This window comes from Aquila chrysaetos, chromosome 4 (assembly GCF_900496995.4).
Source record: "Aquila chrysaetos chrysaetos chromosome 4, bAquChr1.4, whole genome shotgun sequence".
Lineage (NCBI taxonomy): Eukaryota > Metazoa > Chordata > Aves > Accipitriformes > Accipitridae > Aquila > Aquila chrysaetos.
In genome coordinates, this window is record NC_044007.1 from 20028568 (window position 1) to 20056490 (window position 27923).

General features: G+C 39.1%; 1 long non-coding RNA gene across 6 annotated transcripts in view; it reads right to left on the minus strand.

The window, feature by feature from the left end:
- The window catches only part of LOC115340852, a 48212-nt gene that overhangs the window by 8454 nt on the left and 11835 nt on the right, over positions 1–27923 (minus strand). For 3 of the 6 annotated variants that reach the window (XR_003923219.2, XR_003923222.2, XR_003923217.2), the window contains exons 2-3: positions 12432–12553; positions 118–471 (exon numbers count right to left, since the gene is read on the minus strand). This is a non-coding gene — a long non-coding RNA (uncharacterized LOC115340852). Of the gene's footprint in view, positions 1–101; positions 472–12431; positions 12554–27923 lie in introns of all 6 variants that reach the window. The other 3 variants (XR_005932309.1, XR_003923220.2, XR_003923223.2) reach the window with 2 other exon arrangements.

Here is a 27923-nt window from a genome sequence, read left to right on the forward strand (position 1 = left end):
CTCTTCCTGCTTTTCTTTCTATTAAACCTATTTTCTGTTCACTAGCTAACTAATCCTCAGAACGAATCTAAAAAATAAGGAAAAAGTCATAACAAGCTTACAGATTGCTTTCTGTACCTGGCACCATAGCCACGTGTCTTCTACCAAGCATTTCCATGTTCTTCAACTCCTTTACTTGCTGCGAAAAGTAACTGAAGAAAGTATTCTCCTGCAGAAATCCTGGCCTTTTCAGGGATTCATGTGCTGAATACCCAGGGGTTCAAGGGAGCCTCTTGCCATGCCTGCCTTCTCCGTGGGATTCCTTTCACTCCTCTGACGTGCGTGCCCAAGCCTTCAAGGTGAAGGCTCGCAAGCAGGTCTTTGCTCATTCCTCTTCTCAACTTTTTTATTATTTTACCTACGTTTATATCCCTATTCTCAATTCCATAAAGGTAACAATCTGCGCATTGCAAGGTCCAGTATCTTCTTGATCTGAAAGACAACCAGACAAAAAGAGAGCTGACATGAAAAGCATTTTCACAAGGCAAAACTATCCTGTGACAGTAACTTGATAATAACCATTCTCAAACAAAATTGAGTTTATCTATCACCCTCGCTGTTTCCATTAGGTTGGTTTGTATTTTTTGTCTTCCTCTGTTACCACCACTCACCACTGTTATTTTGCAGGAAGGAGTTAGATACAAGAACAGAAATTATCTGCGCATACGCATCTTGTCATCTCAGCAAAACCCTCCTCCCGCTTCCAGCATGTGCTTGCATGAAGAAACTCATCTCGTTTGGCGAGCAGCGGACCGCGTCCCTGGGAGGGGAAGCAGCCAACCATGCATGGGAGGTATCACCAGCAAAAAGCACCCGCTAAAACCTGATGGCTGCAGGCTTTGACTCGCGCCTGCTGCTACTGTGCCCCCTCCACAGCCCTGCTCCCAAAGGACCGCCTGGCAAGCACTGACACAGACGTTTAAAACCAACACGCACAGGATCGATGTATGAATCAGTTTGATTTTCCTCCATAGCTATATTTAGCATGCGTTCGCTAAATTGCAAGATTCAAGACTCCAGGCACCTCTGTCATTCCGCCTGAGCCCTCTTCACACGCCCCAATCACATATAGCTCTCAAAAGCATGTAATTACATTAATTGGGACACTGCTGCAACCCATAGGTAGATATATTTATATGCTATAAACTTCATTCCGTTAAAATCAATGGAAGATCTAAAAAAAAGTAAACAAAAAATGCAGGATGAACAGTAAAGTCAGGGGAAGTCCTGGATGAAAAGTCTTCAAAATCTGATTTTTGTTTTCTTTGGGTGTTTTACCTTTCCCAGGTAAAGGTTTTGTGTTTTGGGAAAATGCATTCGTCCTAGTGCTGTGTGCCGAGTCCTGCCAGCCCGAGCACCCCAGCCCCCTGTAGCGATTTTCCTGAAACCCAAATCCTCACTGGATCTGCAGCACTGCCAAATTTGCTAGTGCTGCGGTTGCTTTGGTGCGAAGATCAAGTAGTTAATTCACAGGAGGTAGAGATAAATTAATGTTTTCTAAACTACCTAAAAAGACTGAGGAAAAAGGGATTTTTTTCAATTTCTATTTAGAATTTCAGAAATAAGATTGTCTGTTAAAACCTATGTGGAGCTAAACACCGTTTCATTGAAACTGGCATATCTGGAAAAAACCTCAATTGGACAAAAAGCCACAAAACCAGTATTTCAGAATCAATTGCTTTCATGCTAGAAAGCTGTCCTTTAGAGGGTTTCCAGATAGTATTTTGTGATGTTATATTTGGTATTTTATTTTATATTATTTAATTATGCCTTGTTAAAAGCAGAGGAGTTACATTTTCAGAATCCTTAAGATATTATCATTAAGCTCATGTATAATTTCCACTGAAACATCTTTTATTTCCTTCCTAACCCAAAAGACCTTGTGTTTGATAATGAAACAGCTGGACACATGCCTATTTGCATAATATACATTGCCATTACTATACCTGAATAAAGCAAAAGTAAAAATTATACAAAAATGAAAATTAATGTAATACAATGCAAAAACATTTTTTAAATTTATATTAAATTTTACAATACCTTCAATATACTTTTCATCAAAATAAAATTTAAAGGAAATATTTCAATACAATCCAAAGCAATATATTCATAAAAATTATTTTGTGAAAAATTTCTACTCACTTCTACAGGGAGTAATGAGGAAATAAGCTTAAATATTAATCCCAGAATGTGGAGATACAAACATCCACTTCTATTTTATTATCTGGAAGTATGAATTCCTGTAAATTGATGTTATTCAGTTTTACCTCCTGTAAAATAGTACAAAATGTTAAAATATATAAAAATGAAAAATATTCTAAGATAAAACTGAGGGAAATATCTCAGCTTTATGCAACTTTTTTTCCTAAACCTTAGAATCTGGAATTTCTGGGGTTTGTAAGAGATACAGAAACGTGGATAATTTTTACATTTCTTCTGGGAAACTCCTTTTACCTGTTTGGGGTACAATGACAAACTCAAAATTCCACTGAGATGCCAAAAATGCTGGTTTCGACTGCTGGAAAATTAAAGCTCTAACTTTCATTTGATGGATCGTTGGTTTCTGCCCCACTGAGGAACCAAGAGGTCAGTGCTGATCACTCATCTCCCTGTCTCATTTTACAGAGGTGCAATGAAACATTGATTTCTTTATGCATTTTAGCTTAGGATGCTAGTGTTCAGGTATTAATGTGATCCTCGTTTTCACTTCCATGGCTGCAGAGAAACATTCTATCCTTTTAGAAGAGTGGACTAAATGCTTCTCTCACTCTGTTTTTTGATCTGGCCACTTGTGATTACATTTGTAATCTCTTTGTCTCCCACACAGTTTTCCCAGCACATCACGACCCAGGAGATGGCATGTTCTCCTGGCTGGACTATGCAGCTGCAGCCCACAAAGCCTTTCAAAATGCTTTTGAGCAAAAGCCACCTTGTGAGCTGTGAGCAGCAATAGGTATGAATTTCTCTGGAGTCATAATGCGGGCAGTATTTGAAATGACATTCAGAAGCTCTTTTACAGGCAGCTCCCACAGTTACAGTGGGTACGTGCTTCATGCAGGCTCTGCTCAGGATTTTCCATGCACAGTACCTTCAGCCATATTACCCACACAAGGTTCATCATCGCAGTTCCCCACCAACAAAATGAGAACCGCAGCTGAGCTGCTGCTGGTTTTCCCCACACATATTGTCTCCTCTATGGTAAATCCGTTCCGGTCACATCCTTCTCACGATGCTGACAAGAGGGCTGGGCTGTCCAGCAGCAGCAGGAATTGTCTGGGCTGTGGGCAGTCACTGACTGCAAAAATCAAGCAAAAAGCAAACTTCTTCTCGCACCTGGAGTTAAAGCGGGAACAAAGCTACACTGAGGAATGCATGTATTTTCCCACCCTGTTTTATCTCCAGTGCACTCGTATCAATGAGCTTCTGTTTCCTACTTGAAATCAGATCCCTGAACACACAGTTCCTATCCTATAGGTCTGCTCCTATATGCTCTGCTTTCCCTCCCTGAGAAAAGAATATATCTGTACCAGGAGCTTCCATATTCTCCGAGCCTCCTTTGAGACTGCTGTTTGTGGTCACTGACATTGCCTAGCAAGCAGTCTCCTCATGAGGACAAATATGTTCATCTCCTGTCTGACAACTCGAAGCATCCTCTGGAATTAAATAACAAAAAGAATTAAACTGAATTTTTCATTGAATTTTGCAGGTTGTATTTTCTAGTTGTCTAGAAAAATTAAATTGATTAAATTTTAATTAAAATCTTGCAATGTTTTCAGACAATTTTTTTTCCTTGGGAAATGTTTTTACTTAGCAACAATGCCATTTTAAAACAAATTTCCTGAAATGTCTTACATTTCAAATCCAAAATAATAATTTCAATGAAGATAAATGGTTTACTGGTTTAGGAACATATCACTCCATGTTGATAAACAAAGGATTCAATGAAAATGAATGAAAACTGAAAAGATATGAAGTGCTCGTGGATGCAACATACTTTCACTTCCCAAACCATCATCCTGAAGTAAAGCCAAAAGGAGTCCAGTAGGATTTTCCTAAGCCCAATAAACTTTAGATTAGATCAAATTAGGTGTGAGTCAGAAGTTCATGCTCATTGCAGAGCTGATTTCTACTCTCCATTTTCCCAGGATAAAAAAAATTGGTTTATCTTTGCAGACTCACAGGACATCTACTGGAATCGAGCCTTCGGAGGGTGAGGAGACAGCAGGTCTGCAAAACAACAGCATTCCAGTGCACCCAGCAACAGTACGGGGGCAAGGGAGAGCCAGGAAAACTGCTCCTGCTATGAAAACAGAAATGCTACAATCTCACTTTGCTCGTTATGGAAATGAGGCCACTGTCTTTTCTATCTTTGAAAAATAAAAAATTGAATCAAAAATGTTATTTGTTCTGATAGTTATAATGATCTTTAAACCTGAAACTTGGGCTGCTAAGGCATTCTGGCTTCGCAACTTTTCTTAATTCCTATGCAAAAATTAATTATGCACGTGCGCTTGGAGTAACTGCAGCTGCAGACAAAGGCAATTTCCAACGAGTCGGTTCCAATGTCTGACTCTTATTTTTACCTGGTTTGGGGGATTTAGCCCATCAGCTGATGGCCCCCGTGCAGATCCATGGGTTTTGCTTGCTTTGATAGTTTGTCGCACGCAGAACCCAGTTAAATTCCCTGGCAGGTTCAGACCTCCTTTGGAGAAGTCAGCCAGGGAAAGGCATCGTTCCTGCCAGCGGGCACTGCCTGCTCTGCACTGCGTTTAATGGCCTTTTGTAAAATTCAGTAGCTGCCTCAAGAGTTCAGAAGAGAAACATGAGGCTTTCATTTAACAAAGTAATTTGATCCTTGCTAGGATTTGATAACTGCAACAAAATTTCCTACCAAATTTCACAGAACTTCTACTTAAACCAATCTAAAAGCTTGTGCTTAAGCACTTTGTTAAATGAAGACTTAAGCAGAAGAAGACACTGTCTGCATGCTTGTCTTTGGGAAAACAATCTGAAATGCTTCAAATTGAGTTTGCAGCCCCTTACATCTTTTATACCGTTCCCTAAATCACAACTATCATCTGCAGAAAAAGAGAAATGGAAATTTCTCATGCTGGAAACTGTTTCCAAGCCATACTTTTCTTGAACAAGATTCTGAAGTTGTGTATTACAACTAAACTTAAGTTTAAATGCCTTAGGCCATAAGGAGCCTGAGTGTTGCCAGTGTGCTTAGCACACTACTCCTGGCATGCTTGTAGTCTCCAATTTGTTTATTGCAAGTGTGTTTCCTGAAGACTTTGCTTTTTCTTCTTACATATGGGAATCCATGGTTTCTTTTTTTTTTTTTCTTTTTGTAGTATTAACCATATCTATGTGGGAAAAAAACCCTTGTATGTTTATAAGTGCTATCTCTTCTTTAGATGCCATCATTTCGGTGGGGAAGAGGGTTATTTTAAGAATGGGAGATAATATAAAAGCACAATTCCCTTTCATCAGACACGTCTCTCTCCCTCACTCTTCTGCTCCTAGGTCTGCATCTAAATCATCGCTTTCCTCCACATCTTGGAATAAATGTTTACAAGACACAACAGTTGGTTTTTCCTTATGGGCACGCAGAGTCAGCCCAAGACCTGGGATTTAATGATGCACATCGATTTTGTGCAGAGATGGATAAATTTCACAAGAAATAAAAGGCAAGAGCAAACCTGGTTATCTGTGTATTCTTTGTACACCATTGGCTTGTCTCAGTTCAGCAGATGGAAGCACACATATTTAGATTAACACCTGCAATTTAGTGGTGGGTAAAAATTTTGTGAAGCTCGCTGTGTGACACTTAATTTGTTCATTTTTTCATTCAAGCTAAAAAACCCCTGTTCTATAATGCACTGCTGATGGAAGGCTCTGTTCTCAGTGAGCCCTCACATTCCAACTACATTTTTGGTGGTCTAAGCACAAAATGTTAATTTCCTTAGAGAGTCAAAGGTTATCACATTGGGCCCAGCCTCCTGAGGTGCACTTCAGCGGTGCTTCCCTCCGTCTTGCCATGAAGAAGGAGTTTTGCAAGCAAAGACCAAGACACCGCAAGACGCTAAACTGCCTCCAGCTTGCCCTCAGTGGAGAGCAGCTTGCAGCAGTGCTGCTGGAGAGCTGATCACACCTCCTTTTAAGCATGGTGCATAATAATGTTGTTTTTCGTGAAATTATGAACTATTAAATCTGTGTGACATATAGATGAGAGAAGAAATGTTCACAGGCCCACTGTAATTTATGAACATGTGGTGCACAGATGTTACATGAGATTTTTCTTCCCTTTACTTTTGAAAATTTGGATTACGTTTTCTCTCCTTCTCTCTCATGTTCAAACTCTTGCTTTATTAGATGTCTCAGCAGGGTAAATGGATGATTAATAATTGTTGATGACAGAAATTTGGTTTCTATAAGCTGCGGAGTGAAAGATAAATACGATGGGAACGGCCATATCTATGTATGACAACTAAACCTCTTTAAGACTGTGTTAGGGTTACCCATGATTTATGGGGACGTCACCACTGTCCCTAGATATGGAAAACCTCTTGCAATTTCTCTTATTGTAATCATCACTTTTTCTTCAGATACCTGGGGGAAAAATACACACCCCCCCAAAAAAAAGAAAATAAAGAAGAAAAAGTCAACTTTTTCAGGGTGAGGAAATATTCCATAAAGCCCCCCCAACTCCTGATAGCAGGACCATTAGAGCTTTCTTCAGAGCAATACACACTCTGTGCTGCCATCTCTCAGTTAACCCTCAAGAACAAACCATCAAAACGAGACCATGGTGTACGTGTGCTAGGATCCAGCGCTGAACGATGGGTTCACCACAAACTCTAGTCCCCACTTCACTGTTGTATTGTCAGGAAAATGAAAAATAAGAGTTCTGAACCCCTTCTGAGCAGAGATGAGCCATGCCGTCCTGATCTGGATCCTGGAGAGCTATATACCAAGGTAAGGTTTTGCCTTGAGACCATTTCTTTTGTAATGAGAAGTGGCTGGCCACAGCAAGTTAAATCTAATTTCCAGTCCTTTAAATTCAAGGAAGAGATTTTAATGGATTAGGTAGGTCAATTGACAGGAATAACTCAAAGCAGTTGGCAAGCTGAAAACCTTCCCTCATTTTGAAGTCTATCAAATTCTAAAATACAAAATCCTCATTTGCAGAAATACATCACTTCTGTTTCTTCAGGTCATATTTGTTGGATAAACAGCAAAAAACCCCAACAACTTTCTCAGTAGTTCTAATTTCCTTAGATCTTCTAAAAAATTACACAGAAGTTGCCATTGTGATATTAATTTGTTTCTAGTATCAACTCTTGATAACTGCAGAACCCTGAACAGAACTGGAAATCCTATAGGCAAAAAAGTATACCAGACAGGAACAGAGATGAAGGAGAAGAAAGGTTGAAACATAACCAAGGAAAATCATCGATAATAGTTGAAAAAAAGGAAATTTGCCTTACAAATATATAACAACTTATTTCATCATAATATAGTAGTACTACATGTGCTAAACAAATTTCAATCTATTGCTCATTATTCTATAATAAAGGTCCCTTTTGATATGTAAGCAACTACTGATGATATTTTTCTCACTCAAAACTTTTCTTCTGCAAAAAAAAAAGAAATTTTCTGGAAGCTTTCCTTTCTCCTGAAGTTAGTTTAAAAACTACTACAAATTTCTCTGACTCTCTGCTTTTCTGCATCTTTCATGGAGATGAAATTTTTGTGAGTTAAATTTGCTTGTAGAAAGAGAATGAAACCTTCACACATCTGGTAATTAGTCTGGGAAAATCTGCTGATACAAGAGATTATCTGCATAAGAACCACAGTCGCACTATATTACTATATATAATTCTTCCTGATTAGCAATTATGCATATTGATAGAAACCTCATCTGATTTTTGTTTCAAGAGTATGCAGCCTGATGAAAGGTTTTTAAAAAAGGATAGGAACTCCACTTTCTGTTTGTGAAGGAAATATCTATCATGTTACTGTTTGGCCCTTCCACTGTTGCTTTGAGTCCCACACCCATGTACACCTGAAAACCTAACGCAAGACTGACCGAAAGCAAGGTTAATTTGAAGAGACGGGAAGAGACTCTGTGCTGCAAGAGGCTCAAATACTCTGCACTGACATACTGGCCTCCTCCTTCTCCAAGACTTCAGAAAAAATAGCAAATTTATATTCTCCTATCTGCCACTTTGATCTGAGCTTCTGGCAAACCGTTCCTCCACAACAATATGAATTACCAAAATCAATAGAAAACTCCCCTTAATTGTAATTGGGTTTGGAACAACTTAAACATTACTACATTAGCTTTGATTTTGATTGCAACTTAATTGTGGACAGAAGGGGTGGAAAACTTAGAAATAGGGAACCTCCGCCAAATGTTCCTCTCAACTGTCAGAACTGGTTTCATTATGAAACCCCACTCCATCCTGCCGAAGCAAAACAGCTCTTAATTGCTTGAGCAGACAGACGAGCCTGAGGTACAGCTCCACTCACACGGCAGCTCCGTGGCTGGCAGGAGGCGTTTCAGGGACACCCGAAACTGCTGGTTCTCAGTAGAAACTCTGAGGAAAACTAGTAGGAAAATCTTCCAGGTTAAAAACGGAATATAAAGCTCTTTTAACCTGATCTCAATTGCTGCCGAGGGCTGGGAGGAGCCCTGATGCCCTGACAGCGTGTCACCCTGGTGCTGCTCAGGCTGCAGGGAGGGTCCTGGCACTTCCCACCAGCTGCAGCAGCTCCTCCGCAGCCTCTCTTGACGATGGTAAACTCCTTCACACGCGAGGATGTGCGATAGTCGCTGTTGTGATACCAGTTTTGAACAAGGGTACCCAGACCTGAGACCCCTGTTAGTTTTAGCGACGCAGACAATTTTCTTCAGCTCTGCCTACAGCAGACTGTCTTTCATCTCTGCCCTCCCCTCAGCACAAAGAAGGACAGAGGATTACACAGGGGGTTAGCAAGGTCCCTTAGGAAAAAAAGACAATTTCATACAGGTGGGAACAAGTATGTTTTAATTCAGAGACGTTTCCCTCCGGAGCAAAGCTCTCACTTAACGGTCTGAAGCGGGATGTGCCTCTGTGCGTTCCCAGGCTGAAGGAGGGGAGCGACCCGACCCATGTGTCTTTTGGGTTCAACAGCTGGGGCGGAAGGACCAAACCTTTTGAGTTTCTCCAGCTTCCAAGAAATGCTCAAACTGGCACATTCTCAGACATAGAGAATACTAACCTCCTACTGTCCCAGAGCACTGACCAGACCTTAACTTATTTTAGGATTATCCATACTTTTCAAGCTAGTGAAAAACAAGAGAGACAGCTGCCCCTGTATTTTGCCTGTTCTTCAATTTTCATGCTGCCCACAAGGCTGAGATGGACGTTCACATTAATTCTAGGTCAGTGGTATTGAAGGCAATGAATAAGTAGATTAGATAGGTTTGGAGTCTTACCACCCATGGTGGCTACTGTGATGGTCTTGAAATCACTTACCACCTCTGATTTGCATTATCTTATAGCCTAGTCATAGGCATTATTTTATAGTCAATAGTCTTATAGTCTATCTTATAGCCTAGCTCTATTGGATGAGGATAGCTGGAGAAATGTAGTGGAAGGAATTCACACCACTATGGATGTCCAAGTCAGCCATGCAATGTACAATATAGATGTGCACAGGAATACATTTTTGCTGTTCCACACCTTACTGCTGTAAATCTCATCTCCGAGAGCTGACTGACTCTGGAAATGTGCACATTTATAACACAGAGTAACGACACGCCAGTATTACAAATATTGACAACTCGCCCAAAATCAAATCTAGTTTTCTTTTCTGTTTTTCTCTCTTCACTGTAGCTGAGACAGTGTAGTTCTCCCAGGTGGATCAAGATGATGGATAGTGCATTTTTCCCAGAAGGGCTGACAGACAGAAAGACAATGATGATTAGCGTAAAGCTATAATAGATATAAGAGTCCCTCTGTTTCACTATTGTTTTTTGACATTTATTAAGCTACTGACTGAACAGTTTTACAGAGTGCTCTTTTCCTCAATAAGCAGCTTAATAATAAATACTATTAAGGAACAGTAATCCATAAAGAGAGCAATGCATTCATCCAGATATTTCTGGTCATCTCATAGTTCCCAACTATAATGCAGAAGAAACTGTAAGAAGAAAAGATTTAAGACAAGAGAAGTTAGCAATATTGTCGTTGTTAGTCTTCCTTTTGGAGTCTGGCATGCAGCATCGCTGCAGAGAGAAGACCTGTTTAGCTGGACTGCTCACAAGTATGCAAAATAACCTGTGTCCTTATAGTCTAGATCCTGGACTGAGCTGTACAGGAGGATCTGAAGAAGTATCACATTCATGTACAAATCTCACTGCTTTCAGTCACCTCCAGAATCCTCAAGTTAGTAGCAAACCACAAGGTGTGAAAGAAAGGAGAGCATGCATTTTATAACTGCTAAGAAGAAATTGAGCACTTACTACCTTATATCTAAGGATTCATGCATAAATTTCAAATATTCTTGCTTTGTCTCCTACATTTCAAATATGCTGCCCTGTGCTAATGAGAGGGAAAAAGGGGACAACCTTTCTCCTTTCCCCAGTTGATCTGAGCTCGGTGCAAAAATGAGGCTCTAAAAAGTCTAACTGGTTCCAGCCGGATCCTACAGATCCTACGAAGGACTAGTTCCTCTTAGGCAGATTAAAGGAATGTAAATTCTTCTTATGTCATGACAGTGACAAGCACTCAAAGCCCCTACCATAGGGAAAAGTTGTGGAGGGCAATGCAAGAGCATGTAACAGAGAATAGAGGAATTCTCTTCAGGGGAAAAAAATAATCCACACAAGAGATTGTAATAACTAGATGTACACAAGAGTGGACTTCATCAGGAAAGTATAGAGAATCATATCCCATGAGTTATTAAAAAGTAGACTGGGCAAAATAATGCAAAATATGCTGTATTGAACAATCTTTCATTAGGAGCAGGAAGGACACAGTGAACTATCAAGTAATTTTTCTTATTATGCATGTCTTTTATTGCTTTTGAAAACAACCTGGCTTGCCAGACAGATCCTTGCTGTGGGACAGAAGAGCCTCACATTTATAATAATAGTCCACAAAGAATGAGTCAATGGGGAACCCTTTGTAAAATGCATCTTTGACAACACTTTGCAGGTTGAAACTTGTTGCTTTTTATTTTATCTTTCATAAGCAAGTACAAATCCAAACTGTAACTTTTAATGGCAGGCACATTGTGTGTAACTGAAGCAGTTTCTTGTAAATATGTGAATGCATTGAAGCAAATGATCTAAGGCAGACTTACCACAGCGAATGACAAAAATGAAAATCAATATAATCCTGAGTTAAACTGGTGTGTGCTCTTGCAATATACACCTACTGGGACTTAGTTTAAAAGTGTTTTTGAAATATTTCTTTCTCTAATATTTATTTAAATGGAAACTTTCCCAGCTGTTGATGGCAGATATCATATGATTGTGGTGATAACAAAAATGGCAAATTTTCTGTTCCTGTGGAATGTCTCATTTTAGCTGTATGCAAAGAAACACCATATTGTAAAGCTGAACTGGAAGCCTGTCAGTGACAAGAAAATATGGAAGAAATTTAATCATTTCCATAATTCCTTATTTGAGTTAAATAAATCTACTCAGACATGTAACCCCTAAAAACCTGAAAAATCTGCAGATGTTATGATGGTCAACAGTTTGTGGTTCTCTTGATAGCAAATCTTATTAAACATGAACTGATACAGTTTACGCAAATACACAAGATACAAAATAGTAGGATCTTTTAATTTAACTCTGATAACGGCTTCCAAATATAATCTGTAAATATTTAAGCAGGGACAAAAGGTACTGGCTTTTACAGATCTATATACAACATTTCATTAAGAACAAAACTAATAACCTAGTACATTCACTTATAGTATAATGCTGGCTATGACTGCTGCTCCATCCAATATTTTCTCATAACGTCTGTTACTTTCTCCCATTTTGTGATTGCCCTGAATTTCTCCTCTTATTTTATCAAAACCAGGCCTGAATCAGTTTGGTTTATTTCTTTCTTCAGACCAAGGAAGAAAAGGTAGCATAATTCCCACTAAATCTTGGAATACACTTTCTTTTGTACTAGCAAGTATTTTCTTTTTCTAAAAATACAACATTTATCCACTGTTAAAACTTATCGTAAAATAGAAACTGAACTGGCAACACTGCGTAAAACCACATATGCAAAACAATTCCTTTACATCTGCTTTTATTTCTTGGACCTCTTCAACCTTGCTCAGATTTCAGCTCCATGTACCAAGTAAGCAAGAATTTTGCAAGGGATAAAGCTATCAACCTGCATGAACAGGCAGAGTTCACCAGGAAGGCTCCAAAGACAGTGTCCGAGGGGTCAACATGGTCATGATGAGGTTCTTCTTGAGTGTGCTGTCATGCAAGGCATCCTAGCACATGAAGCCACTGTGTAAAGACAGTTACGTGAACTAATTACAGGTAATTTACTTTCACAGTTATTATTTGACTAGTGTTGCTAACTAGTAGCTAGTCTGTTACTAATCCTGTCACAGTATCACAGTGAGATGAAGCATGTTATGGACTTAATGCCTGGATGAACTTTTCTTATGTGTCTGAGGAAAGAGTTATCTTTAGAAAGGAGGTAAAATTGAACCCAATAACCTGAACCCATCAGAAAGAGGTGTACCAGCTTCAGAGCTGACCATGACTGACACATGGCTGGCTGGAGAGAGGCAGCTGAACGATAGCTCTGAGTCTGTCACAAGCACACCAGTCCCATGACACTGGAAATGTTGTTCCCAAGAGAAAGACGGGTGACCATGGCTGGCACGTAGCACAGACTAGTCCATGAAGCAGTGGGAAGATTTAATCCCGAGACAGAATTCCTCCTTAAACCAGTAATGCATGTACTCATCACGCTTGACATACCTGGACACAAATCCTTTAGCCATCTCATAGAAAACCAGAAAATGATTTTTCAGAGCAACTGCAGTTACTAACTTTAGAGTCTTGCTTTTCTGGTTTGTTCTCCTCTAGTCAATTGAACAAAGAGATGTAGAAGAACCAAGGAGAGAAATATGAGCAGTTGAAAAAGAAAAGTGCTGTCATGATTGTACAATAGGTTGCTGGTATTTACAAAATTCCATGTATTCAGGTTCAATATCTTCCATATGAAGATCATCACTTAATATTAATGCTGAAGTGTTACGGAGGATAGGGTCCCTCTTCCAATAAATAATTTGCAGACACAAGGACAAGTACAATCCCTGCCCTGAGGAGCTTGGAAATAATATCCTGCTTGTATAAGTTGAAATAGAAAGGTGTTTATTTTTACTATAATAAGTGCTTAACTCACAATAACTAAACCAAAACCATTATTTCAAAAGGATTTAGAATAATATTTTAATTATCCCAATGTTTATAGAATTGAAAAAGCAGGAACTTTTAGCTACTAATAATGACAGTCTCAAAAACTTTAATTTTTTCTTCAGAAAATCCAGAGACTAATATAATAATATGCATTTGTAAAAAAGAAAGCAGTTGGACAGACGAGCTCTTCCATTACAGGATTTGGCCTAGAGGAGTGTAAACAATCTAGCATTCTCTTCAGGGCAATATACACCTATCGGCCTCCAGAAATTTATATTGTTGAGGAACTTTGGGAGTTTTACTACGCCAAGTCAGAAAACACTGCAAGTTATTTACGAGACCAGCGAAGAAACAGTAACCACATAAAACACTATATAATACTTTATTCAGGTTATGTAGGAATACAGAATAGAAAAAGTAACAAGGAAAAACGGTAAGACCCAGGAAATAGAAGTGTTGTGGGAACTCTTTTCAGATAATTCTTATCAACATGAAGCCTCAGCAGCATCCATCCTTCATTGTCAGTCAATTTAGGCTACATCTGGCTCTTGAGAAATCCTATCGCATTGTCTGCTTATCTCATTCACAGAGTATCTGCGATATTCACAGAATATCTGTGAATGAGGACCTACGGGTTTGTTGTTAAGTTACTATCCCCTCTATAAGACAGACCAACATGAATAGAGTACATCAAGGAAGAGATTCATGACAAGTGCACACATGTGAAAAAAGAAAAAGAAGTGCTATTTGGAAAATGCTGCAATATGAACAGCACAGAATAGCTAGTTTGAGATGAGGATGAAGTGGAGATAGGACCGGCCCCACACGTGCCCTGCAGGGAGCTGCTGGGCTCCCTCTTTTCCTTGCTATGCTCCTCTGCTGTCGCAAGCAGTACCACAGTCTCACGTGCATGGGATCTGCTCCCGTGCTTGTCAACCGGGGCCTTTACAGGATCACCCATCCCACAGAGGAGCTCCAGCAGACTGTATAAAAGAGCTAAAAGAAAAAGAGGAAAAGACCCAGAAGAGAAAGGAGTACAGAAAAGAGAGGAAATCACTGCTTTAATCTACACCACATGTACAACACGGCTGAGCTACAAGCTCTAGGGAGTCATAACTCTGAATGTCCTGACTTTTGTGTGTTTAAAATCTCAACTGTAGCATTACAAAAAGGGGGGGGGGGGGGGGGGGAGTTTGCATTTAATTTAATTTTTTTCTTTTGGGAAAAAGAAAATATGCTTTACCATAGTCAAAGAGACCACATGACGGAGAGTCAAATAAATATCATCCACACATTTATTTGCATGATTAAGCCATCAGACAGTCAAGTAAATGGAACGGAGTACATTTATTTGAATAACCTCCAAGGTATTTGGGGGCACATAAATGAAATGGCCACAGCAAACCATGGCCCTTAATTTTCTCATTGTTTAAAACAGTGCAACTCTAGAGTAACTCCTCTGAAACAAATGTAAAATCCATGTAAGAACAAACCGATATACATCTGAAAACCTCTCTGCTCTCCCCATCCTCACCCTACCCAAAAAAGCTGCTGATTTTAATTCTTTGTGAAGGGCAACATACATCACAAGTATGTGTCTAGACAAAGTTCAGTGCTGTAGTGGTTAACCAGATATCTAACACAAGACGGTATAGTGCCCATACATTCTTGCTCTGTAAGATCAGGAAGCTAAAACAATTTCTGAAGAGGTAAGGAAGAAACATGGACAAGTGGTTCTACTGTTCTCACAACTCCAAGATACTCTCTTCTTCAAAAGCATGTAACATCTGCATTGTGTGCTGGGGTTTCTACATCAACAGAAGAACAAGAGGACAGAATTGGTAGAGCAGAACACTCAGTGTGGAAGACCTGACATCCACAGTACACACATTTTAAGGGTTATTTTGCTTTTATCTTGGTTCTTTCTAGAGAAGTCTGGACTAACTCTAGACTGGTCCCACAGACTAAATGCACTATTGTGGCTGCAGTGCATTAGGTGTGCTCTGGGCATCTATACTCCAACTTAGTTTCATCCAAAGGAATCTAGCCCATATGCTCCAAACCTACCCCACAGTGAGAAGCAAAGCAGTCAGTAGGGACAATAGGGAGTTTTGTTTCAAAAGTGCACTCCTGATTTGCACTAAAATGTTAACATTCACACACTGTGAAGGAGAGGAAAGATGACTTAAGCTGATAAACTATGCCTTCTACATTTTTCTCAAAATAAAAGAATAAACCTTAGAAAAAGCACCCAGTTCTCCCTTCTCCCATGGTGTGGACAGATTAATGCACCTACAGCTGGGAAAGCTTCAAGACATAATTGTGGAAATGCTTCCAAGGAAGCACATATGAATTCAGACATTACTTATAGTCCTTTATGTCTCAGACCCTGGTATGATGCTTAGTCATGAGTCCTGTGCTTAGGGAGTGATGATAGAAAACATTTTAGTATCCAGAAGCATCCAAATACCAAATGGATCTTGTTTTTACCATTTGAAACAATAGTTTCATTCAACAATGGTGAGAAAAATGAACTGAGTTTTGTTTTAAATCAATAGTGAAGGCAATTCAGTACAGTATTACAAATCACAAAAGTGGTAAAAGTGTGAAAATCACTCAAAGTGACGATTATAAGCAAGAAGATGTTATTAAAAAGTTATATCAAGCTAAGGAAAATGTTCTTTAACTTTCTTGAGCTGCCTTAAGCCATGCAGTATTTTCCTTATGGGTAGGATCATGATCAAGGCCATGAAAACAGCAAAGGTCATAACTTCCAGATCTCGTAAAATCTGGTGATTTATAGTGGAAGCACTAACCACTCCAGAAAACTGCCCCAAGAGCTGGGTATTCTGCTTCTTATCATGCAATACCCCAGTATGATATCGTATCTTCCAGCAGATGAACTACATCACATGGGGACCTCAGTGGACACATCTACACTGTGCTTAGCTCCTTGACAAACTCCCAGGTAGTGGTCACCTGGCTACATTACTCTCCAGCTTTCCTTTGGAGGAAATCAGCTAGCTCCCTTCAAATCAAAACGCGAGGGCAGCTCTGTGGATAGTTCACTAGCAACTGTTCCCAAAAGACAGCACGGGCTAGCCTGCACTCTTGTTTGGGTTCGGCTTAGTGTAGTCCTCCAACATTACTGCAAATAACCACACATTCCTCTCTGTCATACCCCAGAGCTTGCAGCACATAGCTTAAGATTCATATAATGAAATCACCACTCTAGCAGACTGAAGTACAACCCATGCATTACACTTTGATCAGAAAAACACATAGAAACTAGCGATCTGTAGGGCCACCATGTGAGGCTCAGAAAAGTCAAACACTATGGATGTGACCAGTCTGTTTCGGAGTGCAGTAGCCCTGAAAAACATGGATGTGATCATCCTGCACCAAATGGTCTATGGATCATGCATTGCGGTCTACAGCAGACACATTTACCAGCATAAATGTGCTAAGAGCATCTTAGTTTCTTTGCAGGAAACTCCTGGGTACCTGAGAAGTTGTCTGAGGAGAGCTAGACGGATTAAGCCCCTTCTTGGATCTGTAATCTCAGTGGAGGAAAGTGAAAGGCAAGTGCAAAGGAGAGACAGCAGAGCCACTTCCAGAAAAGTCAGCACAGCTTCCTAGAGAAGCAATAGATGACTGCCAATGGACCACTATGTAGCCCCTTGAACCTGAGCTACTATAGAGAGGAACTTCTATAGAGGTCTCCTACAGAGAGGTCTCCCATGGAGAGGAACATCAGCCACAGAGTGATGTGCCAAAGTCTAGCAAGCTAAGTTCCAGGGTAGCAGCCTGGAAGCCTGCGAATACAGGGTGAGGAATACCATTTTCCCACGGTAGGTGGGAAGAGTGCATCCATCAGGTTCGCTGGCACCTTTTGAATGACAATGTGAGATGTTTCAACTCCTACAGAACAAATGGTTTACTGAAGAGATTTATTCAAATATTTATGTCTGTATTCCCACTGAGGACTGACATTAAAACCATTATCATTAACAATAAAACTTTAATCCTAAAATGAGTGGGACTTTTGCCTGAGGATGGACTCCCAAGCTACACTACCATGCACTTCTACAGATAAAAATGGGAGCTGCTGTAAAAATAAGAGCATTCTTTTGCAAGAAATGAAATTAAACCATGTTGAAAATATTTAAAACAATACATATTACCATAATAACAAACCTTAATTACTCTATCACAATATCAGGAAGGATTTCGTTAACTCCCTCTGAAACAAATCATATCAGTCATCCAATAAAAGTTTTAATGATCAATCTAAAATGAAAGTGAACCAAGCCATAAATTCTCCTGATTCCTCATAACTACTCACAGAATACAATCTGCTAGTTACCCGTGAACTGTAAGCTTAACATATAGGTTGCTACTTTGAAATGGTCTAAATTGAGCAGACATCTATTCCAGTGCAGTTTTAAAAAGCCCTTTGCAGCTTCTTGCTGTAGAAGCAAAAATTCAGTTGCCAGAAGGGAAGGCCAAATGCAAAGAGAACAAGAAAAACTTTTAAAAAACATTCTTGTTCACTACAAAATTAAGGTTTTACCTAGCCAGTACTTGTATTTGTTTAACTTCAGTAGTGTGAATTTGCAATCAGTTAAGCCGATTCCCCGTGGCAAGCTGTCACTGAGCTTTACTCAGCAGGGCACTGACTTGAGTCTCTCTCCTTTAGTTTCAATTTTCATGAAATGTATAAGACCTTAATAGTTCTGAGACCTCTAATCCTCAGTCAAATTTGGTTGAAATTGGCTACCAGGTTCAGAAATTACTAGAGGACTGTTAGACAAGCAGCTGGATAGATGGAGGAACAGAAGAGCAGTATAATCAAGTAATTTTTCTTTTAAACTGTTTTTATAAGGAAAGACAAGGGGCACATTGAAAGTAGGCTTTGAATCAAGGAGAAAGTTCCTACTGATGTTCCTGTTTGATTATCAAGAGTCTTCCAAAGAAGGTGGTGGAAATGTCATCCCTTGAAACCTTTCAAACATCACTTGACAAAGCATCTGTGAATATATGGTAATAAATTAACCTGTAGTCAAAGCATTTTTACAGTGAATAATTAAGTATTTTCAGTAGAATTGGTAGACTATATACAGAGATGGTTCCTTGTTGTATCCCTCTTCATGTGAGCAAATATATATGTATACATATATACAGAAGTTTATAAAGATATGAAACAGTTTCTAAATTAAAATCTCCTTCAGTAAGTCTTCTTAAGATATGAAAAAAATGTCACTATATCAGAATGGAAACCCACAAGGCTTAAAAAGGACACTATAGGTGTTAGACCAAAAATTTGTCCCTGTTGGGCTGTTTATTAAACCACCGTTTCAAAGAAGTACAATGAAAATAAATGGGTTTACTTAACATTTATATCTGAATGACTCATCCACAAAGTCAACCCGAGCGGCTGGTTGTATGTCCTTTGTCATTAATCATTCTGAGGAAAAACAATCTTAACTATCTCCTCAAAGCACATATGGATAACTTTATTGAAAAGAATGTACCCTGGCAGTTAATAAAAATCTCTTTACTTGTACAGCTATCTGCCAGTGTTCATTGTGTGTACATCTACAAAAAAAGAAAACACCCTTTACTCAGTCTCTCTGTCAGTATTGAGCAAACTAATTTCCTTATGAAGAACGCAGTTCAAATTAGTTTCTCCTCAGCATCTTTATTGCTAAACACCATCTTTGCAGAAATTCCTCATCTAACATTTGGAGTTGTGTTTCATTTTATTTCACAGACCTAACTAAGGACATCTTCAACTGTTCTGAGCCCCACAGTGCACACAGACATATGGTGATGAGATTTGGTAATGTAAATGCAACATTCATTACAGGGGCACTGGCTGGGAGGTGGTGTTAAGATTCTGGGATCACAAAAGCTAAAGGTATGATCATGTTGTTTATTGCAAAAAGACTCAGAAACATTCACTGGTATGTACACCCACAGAGCCATAATACATACGGGTTACATTAAACAAATATTACCTCTCTTTTAAAAAAAGGCCAAGTACTCTTGAATGCCATATTCATACATCAGTTCTGATTTTCACTAAGTTTTATTTTTATATTCAGCTTTTTATTAACAGCAAGGGCAAAGAGAGAAAGCAGGAAATAATATGGCACATACAAAAGGAAATCCCAGCTGACTACTCACTGGTAAGGAAGAGAGAACATTTGCACTTTTAGGAAACTGTTAGATGACTGTATGATGCTATGGGGTTTCTATGTGCTTACCTTCATAATAGCTACAGGTAGGACAGGTACTACTGCTTTCCTTAAATTAAGGGAGTAGCTGAAAGATGAAGTCTAAAAATGCTCTTAACTTCTTATCTAAGTTAGCAGATAAAAAAGTTTATCTTTTGAAATGTGAACATCCAGTCAAGGTCCTACAGAAGTCAATGGGCACTGCACATTTTCAGCATCTTTAAAAAGAATTGGAAACTTTTAATTATAAGCCAAGTATAGGCCCACAAGGCAAAAGTCTAATCCTGCTCAAGTCAATAGTAACCTCCTGCCTTCAAACCTGCCCATTGATTGCAACATGGTCAAGATTTCACTGGCAGATTTTAAAAGAGGCTTCACAAGTTACTGGAGCCATATCCTTCTGGGTCGAGCGAGCTCTCAACTCCAAAAGTTGGTTTGATTTCAAAGCTTGACAGAAGGCTGTGTGAAAACACAGAACTGTCATTGAGAAGAGGACGGAGGAGCTCTATCCGAGCAACTCCATCCCCCCATGCGGGCGTACTTCTCCCACGGCTGCCTGCGTGGGCCAGGCGCCAGGGCCAACGTGCTTTTGTACAGACTACATGTAATTTCCTTCTCTCCTGGCAGCACCTCGTAAGAGCTAGCAACTGATGAGTGGACGACAGAAGGAATCCTGCTCGTGAACCATGCCAGACTTCTGACAACAATGCTTAACTACCCGTGTAAGGAAAAGTTTAGGGGATACGGAGACTTAGTTACAGTACATTGCAATGAATCTTCCCGTCCATGTTGCCTATAGGACCATTAATAAGAAAATTTTTTTCAGTGCAGCCATGAAAATTCCCCAAAGTTTCCAGTTTTGCTATGTACATTTGGCAAACTGTTTTATGGGACTTGCAGCCTAAAACCCCAGAGAACTGCTTGGTTTTGCCAACTTTTCTCTTAGGGACAACTCATGGCATCATCACAGATTTTTCTCTTTCCAATCACAATACTGCACAGATGTACTGACACCAGGAACTTTCAAAAGTATTAAGATCTGCAGCCCCAAGCCACAGGGGACACAGGGATGCTAGCAGAAAAACTGGAAAGATTAATGATGCCTCCTTGGAACAATATATGCAAAATGAAATGTAGATTAAAACAAAGGGGGAAATGAGGTAATTTTACTTGCAAAGTGAATTGAAAGCTGCCATTTCAGCCAGCTATTCTGCATGTTGCCTTTACCTTCAGTTACCCAGTAATGGTTAACACAGCACTTCAGTGAATTAAATTACTCAACCTACTATTTATTCACGGAAATTTTACCATTCTGTTTCACAAACTATTCTAAACATAAGCTGCTAAGAACTAGTTCCTTCAGTTTAAAGGCAAGATTCCTATTGATGTCCTGAAAGATCTGAAGCACTAGTGAATGGGGGCAGCTGATCAGTCATTTGACCTTTCGTCCTACTGAAACAATTACCAAAGCTACAGTGAAAGTTGCTTTAACACAAATACACCTGGAGAGAAATTTTTCTACTCCTGGCTCAATGGTAACATCAGAAAAAGTGTGTCTAAAAATCTCTCTCATTTGAGAGAAGTTAGACTTAAGGTGTCAAACTCAGGATGCTGTGGCACATTAAACTGGGTTTCAGAGCCAACCACTACTTCTCAAGTTCAGGTCCCAAGCCCTTGTTGGAATTCACTCATTTGGGGTTTTTTCACTGCTAAAAACCACCATGGTGATAGTGCCAACAACCTTGATAATGGCTAAGGTGATTAGAGCACTTAGAAAGGATGGGCAAGATGAAACCTGATCCAGGATTATTCTCCTATATTTCAGTGCGTAAGCTGCATCTAAGTTATACTTGAGGCATGTAAGAGCTGTTTTGCAATTTACCCTAAGTTCAAAATCATATTCCTACAGTCACTGAGAAGAGGGCAGGTATTAAAGCTGCTTTGGGAAAAGTTAACCTATGCCAGGGTATACACTGGCCTGAAAATAAAAAATATGCCACCTCTAAACACGTGTGACAAGCAAAGACGAAGAGTTTCCAAAATTAGAGAGAAAACAAATCTGCAAGATGCTTCTTTCTACTATTCCACTTTGGGTAGACTCTGTAGATGCCTGCTGTAAGCCCTGCGCTAAAGGGCTGGTATCCTCTAGGAGATGAGATGCTCAAAAGATGCAATGTTTTACAGGGTATTAGATCTACCGCATTATTTCTGAGCTCTGAAACACTTTGTGAAATACTGGGAAGTCCTTCCTATGCAAATATTTCTGCTTTTCTACAAGGAGAACTGTGGATTTCTAAATCAACAGTTTGGATTGTCGAAATAAATCTGTGTTTGTCATACTGCATTTCTATTTAGTATGTTTGCTTTCAATGGAAAAATAATATATAAGGAATATTAAAGCAAAAGATGATCAATCAATCACACACAAGATGAAAAATTCTTGCAAAAGTTTGGTCACAGAGTTATACCTTCTGGCATGACCAGAGTTGCTTACATATGTATGCAGTTGGCACAAAAAACGTAAAACAATAGTGAGTAAAAAAGTATTTCTTGGAGGAAATCTTTTTTGTGTGCTCTCTTCTCTCACCGTATGAGACAATTCCCTTTTTTACATGATTTGAAATATGTCAGGAACATTTTAATCCTAAATTAACATATCTGAAGTTAGTTATTCCTCTTTTGCAACACTGTTACAAAGATCTGCAGAAATAGAAGGATATTCCTTGGTATAATTTTTTTTTGTCAATGAAAACTATCGCACTTGAGATCATGGACTTAAGTGTGCATTAATCAGTCTTCTTCACACTTATTCAGTGAGTAGTTCCATTAAAATGAATGAACCAGCTACTGTTTCAGCACTGTCTTGATCCAGAGCCTAGAAACGTGTCTCTCAATTTCAGTATAACTAACATAAATAGAAAAATACACTGTGCTATGAGCAGTGAAATCTGAAATACAAATACATTGAACTGTATTCCAAGCTAATTTGTATGATTAAAAACTGGAAAAGTGAATTTCATTTCAGTGAACCGAGGTGGCATGTTGTTGTTTATAAGGCAGCATGTTGAATCATCCCTTACTTCCAAACTTTCAGTTTTAGGAGTGGCCCGAGCAGTATTAATTACAGTTCTGTTTGCAAACCCTGAAAGTATACTAAATTATGAAGGGGTGGAATAGCTAGTAATATGCATGCAAATATGAAGACACCTTGTAAGACAGCCTATCGGTGTTTTGCAGTTTGCAAACTAAGGTGTAGTGTAAACTCTGGAACCCTACTATCTGCAAAATATTTTGCTTTGGGCTGTTACATATGAGTTTCTGGTACCAAGACAGACAGACAGTCATCTTACTGGCTTTTCTATGAAAAACAGATATTCCCTGTATTTATGTTAAAATTGTGTTATCAGCTTGAACATTTTCATTAAGGGATATCATTAAATTTTGTACCTACATACATAGTTGAATGTTTCAAAATCTACATCCTGTTATCCTCAGGTGGGGCAAAGCAACACAGATGAAAAGAAATTTTAACTTCTACAACAGCAATAGCTAGAGCCAGTCAGTTTTTGTTTGAACTCAGAGTATACAGCTATTGAAGACATTTTCAGTATTTGGAGTAACAGCTGTGATTCCTACACATATTTCGCCAATGGGAGGACAAGCATTTTCCTCTGAGTAACTAATCATGCCTCCAAAGGCTTGCACTAGCAACATACACATCCTTTTAAGGGAGTACGGAATGCCATTTTTGCTACAATCTTGACCTAAGCCCATAAGAGCAAGGCCCTTAGGGTCGTGATTTCAAGCAGCACTACCCACACCTTTCCCCTCAGTCATGTGTTAGATCTTTACTTCACCACTATGGGAAAAGAAGTATGAACAAGTTCATTTCTGCTTTTACATTTCTCATGATTTCAGCAGTTCCTTAAGTCTGATATATAGAAAGGTCTTGTTAGAGACTGATTATAGTCTGGTTGCCAGAAAGATCAAATAAGATATTTTAAGCCTCGTCAACCATATGGATGTGCCTTAGCTTTTTAGAAGATGTATTTTTCCCTGAGGATTTCCAGCATTTTAAAGTTCTACTATATTAAGTAGAACTTATAATCATTTCAGATAAATTTAGGATGACTGTGAGACTCAGCACATAAGTCCACAAAACTGACAGCAATTGTCCCAAACTGCTAAGTTCTTTGATGTTAAATTTCTTTAACTTGTGTGATTGTATTTTAAATTGTAGATACAGTAGACAGTAATTATTAATAAAATAGAGTTTAAGGTTTGTGGCACACTTGATTAGCTGCAATCAAGTATTTCTTGAAAAAGCTGGGTTTGCCTTCATGTCTCGTGGCTGAACTGTAACACCAAGAGCCCCCTCCCACCCCTCAACACACACACTCATGTTTTGCAACCATATCTTCAAGTTCTCCTGATCTACCTGTATTTGTTTTCTGTTGGACAACAGACATAATGCTCTACATCTTGCAGCTAGACACATACCTGACAGGCTGGCTAACGTGTAAATGTTGATCTCCTCAGCTGCCAGGAAATCCAGCTGAAAATCAAGTCTCTCATCCTCTGGCAGATGAACAAATACGTTCAGGGGCTGTCTTCAGTCCCTGGAACTACTGCAGAAGATTTTCCCTTCTGGGATCTCTACCCTACTTTTAAACTTGACTGAACTGGCCTGCAGGTTAAACAACTGTTAGAAAGGGACTAACAGAGGTAACTGTGCCATGATTGCAGAAGCCTTACTTCCTCAGTGAACTGGGTTAAAAACTGACTCACACCTGATCTCAGAAATTACTACACGTGAAGTAATGGCTGTTGAATGCAAGAATAACTATTCATCTCAGCAGTGAAACTAAGGTTTTACCAGATCACAGTCATAGGAGGCAAAAGGAGGTGGCTGTATGTTTTAACAAGCCACCTATTGCACTACCTCACAATTTCCACTGTTTCAAATCCTCTAAAGCCAGTGAAGCCCACTGCAAAGGCCTCCACAACAGGATGTCAGTTCAAAGCTCCAGCAAGGAATAACCTTATACGTCTGAAAATCCTCCTTCAAGTCCTTCCTATCCATACCTAAAGGAAGAACGGGATGAACAGAACAAGCTCTTTATCCCTTGTATAGTGTTACTGGAATTTGTAAATTAGGAATTTCTCCTAAAATAGAAAATTGTCCTGAAAATGTTCTAAATTTTAGGTAGAAAAATGGAAAGTTAAAGGACTGTAATAATGCATACCGGATAATGATAAGCAGCCCTTAAAACAAAGCCCCCCAGGCCTCTAGAGAAACATATATATTAAGCGCATGATGACATTCACCAAATTTAATTCTTCAAAATGTGTGAGCTTAGGAATGTCAAAAAGTGGGAGCAGAAGATACCAGTGCTACAGAATCTAGAATATTATCTCCCAATAATCTGCAAGAGAAACAGCAGTTTCTTGTAAAACCAATGCTGTGCTTTTGTTTGTGTGCCATGTAAGATATCCGCACAGTAACCATGAGTGCCACAAATAAATGTTAGGAAAAACCTGCAATTTCTCTTATTTCACAGCAACTTCAGAGCACACAAACAGCACAGGATCAGTCCCACTGTCTTTACGTTCTTTAGCAATGTCATCATTAACAACATCTTCAAAGGAGATTCTGGCCTACCCAACTTCATTTCAGTCCCTGAAAGTCTCCCTATGACTTCCAAGAGAGCTGGGCACAGTTTTATATGAATTATATTTCCCTTGTAGACTGATTTGCATTTTATGCCCAAGTTAAATAATACCGAAACTCCTAGGAGACACAAAATTTCCTAGAACCCACCTTTTGCTCTGCCTTTATTCCTTCCCTAAAAGCAATCCTGAGTAGAAGCATACAAATGTAATGAACTAGTTTTGGTAAGTTTTGCCCATCAGTTAAATGTTCATTATCTTCTTTCAAAGTAAAACAAGTATGCTCAATGAAAACTGAAACTTGGAAACATTGCTGGGAAGCTAGCTACTAAAAGGTCTACTACAGAAAGACCACCAAAAAACCCCCCAGAATTCATATCAAGTGGGAGAGACCAAATGTCCCATTCATTTCCACAATATGGACAGGTCAAAACCAACACTGTAGCATGTAAGTAATAACTGCTGATTTATTGCACATCGCAAGCCTTTCTTGGAGGAACACAGAGGACAAAATCTGCAAGCCAGTTATATTTTTATTGAAGTATCAGCAAGACCTAGGGATAACTCACTACAGCCTCAGGAGTGTAGTCTCACCCGATGAGCAATAGACGATGCAGCACACGCGCTTCACGAATGGCCATACATGTGCACAGCCTCCCCCATTCTGCCTACTGCTGCATTTGGCATCAAGACAAAACAGAGGGTGTTGGCACAGGCAGAAGTTCAAGAGGAAACCACAGCCTCTCTAAAGAGCAGAAATAGCAGCCCCTAGAAACAAGTGCATAGGCAAAGGCCATCCACAGCAGCAAATACAGGGTATAGAGCACGCGTGCATCCAGCAGATGCAAACCTCCTTCCACGCATGAATGCGAAAACCTGCCAAACCCTTCCCTGACTTGTTCCGTTTTGTTCAGGGAGCTCATCCTTCTCTCAGCAGACAAAACTTCAACTTAAAGCTCTACTTACATGAGATCACAAAGAAGTTTACTGTTAAGAGTAATACCTGAATGCATAAAAACACCCTAGTTTAATTACAGGAAGAAAACTGTGAGCATCATTTGCTGTCTCTTATGTAACTGCACATGCATAAAGTATCTTTAGCCTACATGATGACAGCTATGACAATTACATATTATTTAAAGTGTACCATTGCTTTAAGATTTAGATGTGCTCACAGTACTTGAAATGTAACGTAAATATATTATTACTGTAGTCCTGCCGTGCTTCCTGACCAAATTTCCTTAAAATGTGATGCATACACTGAGAAGACTTCCCCCCTCCTGCAGAGATATATTAAATAACTTGGGAACACATTGCGCCAAGCAATGGTCCTTTTCGATACCTATATACATGAATATGTCCCAGAGTTTTCGCTATCCTCTGGATTTGTTCCCAGAATAATTTCAGGAAATTTCTAGGCCTTTCTGTGTAAGTAAGCTTTTCTAAAATAGTCTTTGGGAATAGACTCTAGAAGCAGATGGATCACAAACATTGGAGCCCAGCAGGAAACAGCTTATTAGCAAAGTCAGCATTTACACACTTGTACTTCCTTAGGACTTTTCTTTTTGTTAAAACATGATGAGATATTGGTGAAAAACTAAGATCACCCATTTTGGTCTTCTGAACAGTCTCTTAGTTATATCTGTGGCATCCAACTATATTTGCCTGGTATCTTCATCCTGATTACCTTCAAGACGTTTCCTGAATTTGTGCTAGTGATATAATGCTCTGCCTCATTTGGTTAAATAAAGAACTAAATTTCACATCACTTTCTTGTCAATGTAAGAACACCAAAATGATTCCTGGAACAAAAATGTGTCTCTTGTCTTTTTTGAAGGAACAGCCCTTAGAGATATAATGAGTGGGCTATTCCAGAAAATAAAGTGGCAAGAGAGAAGTCAGTGATGAATCTCAAGGCCTATTAATTCCAGTTCCCTTGGGAACTGCACCCTGTTTTGCTTAACATTACAAAAGATAGATAGGTGTGAATTATACTCTACTGGAGGTGAATATGGAAGCATATTAAAAAGCAGTAGCATTTCAATTGGATTTCCCAGGTCCTGCCCTCTGAATCAAGTTTTCTTCTATCCCACATATAATGTTTATCAAAACTTTTCAACACTTAGAAGGATGAAATATATTCACAGGAAAATAGACTGGCCAGTATTCGGGGAACAGATCTTTGATTCTTAACTATTTCTAAAAGGCTGTAACAAGAAGTGATTTTTAAAAGTATTTCATATTAACATAAAATATGTCTTTACTGCATTGGACTTAAACTTACTCTGTAACTACAGTAATTCCATATTTATATCTGACATAACTATGGATCAAAATTTACATGGAAACATCTGCTTGAACATAATTGCACTTGCAAGCATTCTCTCCCACTACTATTTAAACTTTTATCTCAAAGTATTCCGAGACAAACCATTGATGTATAGTTAAACAACTTGGCAGGCAGGAAAAGCAATATTTCAACAATTCTTCAACTTATTGTTGTTTCAGCACAAAAAAGCCCATACTCACTTTATGAA